General features: G+C 40.0%; 1 protein-coding gene and 1 long non-coding RNA gene across 2 annotated transcripts in view; one reads left to right on the top strand and one right to left on the bottom strand.

The window, feature by feature from the left end:
* Positions 1-2,118, bottom strand: part of LOC115219245 — a 44,775-nt gene extending 42,657 nt beyond the window's left edge. Inside the window, exon 1 of the long non-coding RNA XR_003882295.2 lies at positions 1,973-2,118. This is a non-coding gene — a long non-coding RNA (uncharacterized LOC115219245). The remainder of the gene's footprint in view (positions 1-1,972) is intronic.
* The window catches only part of LOC115219243 (cytokine-dependent hematopoietic cell linker-like), a 54,863-nt gene that overhangs the window by 4,460 nt on the left and 47,903 nt on the right, over positions 1-2,500 (top strand). The gene's annotated exons all lie outside the window — the stretch shown is intronic.

The raw sequence follows: 2,500 nt of genomic DNA on the forward strand, positions 1-2,500 counted from the left end.
GGTGTCGATTTGTTTGATTTTTTTTTTTAAAAACCTTCAAGGCGATGCTCCAGCATGGCCGCAGTCAAATGACTGAAACAAGTAAATGACTAAAAGAACATATTACACACCCGTACACACCCGTTCAGATACACATGTGTATATATATATATATATTTGTAGGCATATGAGTATGTGCGCGCACGGGTGTTTATATTTCAGTGTGTGTGTGTGTGTGTGTGTGTTTCTATCCGAATGGCGAATGAGGGAGGGAGGGAGGAGCCCTGAAAAGAAGTTTTCTTGAGAAGACAAAAGCAAGATAATCGCTTGTTTCTGTTTGTCGTGGTGGCGGTGGTGATAATGATAGGGTAGCGGCGGAGGATTGGCAAGGCACAGAATTTGGCATCAAACTAAGCAGACACCATCGTCAGACGAGAAATGCAGAGCAGAACCCCATCACCCTCTTCACCAATCTTCAGCCGAATCTTCACACGCTCTTCTCAGCCTGCTTTTTTGAAGATGGATAGTCTTCTGTCCCAACTGCTGCGATAGACTGACATTAAAGGAGACATGAGATGTGGGGCGAAGGAGGAGGGGATGAAAGAGAAAGAGAGAGAGAGAGAGAGGTGGTGCGGGTGGTTGGGATGAGAATGAGATAGAGTGAGAGTAGTTGGAGATGAGTGAGAGAAAGATAGAGACATTGTGAGAGGGAGATAAAGAGGGAGAGAAAGTTGAGGGAAAAGGAATATACGGGTGGGATGGGAGATAGAGGGCAGGAGAGGAGAAGAGATGGGAAGCGAAAATGGGAGGGCATGGAAGGGAGATATAGATAGATATGTAGAGTGAGAGAAAGAGAAAGACGGGTAAAGATACAGAGAGAGAAACAGATAGATAGAGTGAGAGAGACCTGAGGGTGGAATATATATATATATCTATACACAGGTTGAGAGATATAGATAGAGTGAGAGAGAGATGTAGATATATATATAGAGTGAATGAGAGAGAGAGAGAGATATAGACAGATACATAGAGAAGGTTGGGAGAAAACAATGAGAGGTTTAGTAAAAGCAAGAGGGAGATAGTGGGACTACGTGCATGTGTGTGAGGATGAAGGGAGAGATGAAGACGGGTGTATGCAATGTGTGTGTGATGGCATGGGATTTGAGGGTGTATGTGAAAGATTCTAGTTGAAGTTATGCATGTGTATGTAGGTGAGTGAATGAGAGAGAGATACACACAATACGATGCAGTGTATGGGAGTAAGGATAAAGTGTGTGTGTGTGTGTGTGTGTGTGAGGAAAATACAATAGATGGTGTGTGTGTATAAGGAAGAAGTTCTGGAGTTTTTAAAGACTGGGAAAAAAACAAAGAGTGTAAAGAATGGAAGACTGAAAGAATATTCGAGAGACTGATACAATGAGAGAGAGAGAGAGAGAGAGAGAGAGAGACGGACAGAAGCTAGAATTAATAAAGCGTGTATATGTATTTGCTTCTGTGGGACAAAAGAAGTTTATAGAGTATGATATATATATATATATATATATATATATATATATATATAAAGTGCGTGGTAGAGAGAAAGAAAGTGAAGAAGTGAGAGAAAGATGAAAACTGGAGGAGAAAGGGAGGGAGGGAGGGAAAGAGATAGAGAGGAAAGAGGGAGGGAGGGAAAGAGATAGAGAGGAAAGAGGGAGGGAGGGAAAGAGATAGAGAGGAAGAGGGAGAGAGGGATGAATGTATTGAGCGAGAGGAGGGGGGGGCAGAAAAAAAGAGAAGTGAAGAAAAGAGAGATATAGAAATGTATAGGAGAGAGATAGAGAGAGAAAGATGAAATGTATAGAAAGCAGAGAGAGAGAGAGAGAGAAGAGGCAAACGGTAAAATGTCATTATTTGATATTATTATTTACTAAGTCGCTGCAACAGAATTGACGAGTTTTTTCCAAAGTAATGTAACAATAAGGAAATTTTCCAAAATAAAATCTGGGATACTTACAGACACGGAATGGCGTAGCCTGGGTGAAGTCAGGCTGTTTTGTGTTATGGATTTATCTATACATACGTACATAAAGATATATATATATATAGATAGATGATAGATAGATAGATAGATAGATAGATAGATAGATAGATAGATAGATAGATAGATTAGATAGATAGATAGTAGATAGATAGATAGATAGATAGATAGATAGATAGATAGGTGGATAGATAGATAGATAGATAGATGAAAGTTTATTTTGTGTTTTAAACTTGTGTGTGTGTGTGTGTGTGCGTGTGTCTGTGTCTGTGTGTGTGTGTTGTGTGTGTGTGTGAGGAAAATACAATAGATGGTGTGGTGTGTATAAGGAAGAAGTTCTGGAGTTTTTAAGACTGGGAAAAAAACAAAGAGTGTAAAGAATGGAAGACTGAAAGAATATTCGAGAGACTGATACAATGAGAGAGAGAGAGAGAGAGAGAGAGAGAGAGACGGACAGAAGCTAGAATTAATAAAGCGTGTATATGTATTTGCTTCTGTGGGACA

The sequence above is a fragment of the Octopus sinensis genome, linkage group LG14, assembly GCF_006345805.1.
Source record: "Octopus sinensis linkage group LG14, ASM634580v1, whole genome shotgun sequence".
In the NCBI taxonomy this organism is placed as follows: domain Eukaryota; kingdom Metazoa; phylum Mollusca; class Cephalopoda; order Octopoda; family Octopodidae; genus Octopus; species Octopus sinensis.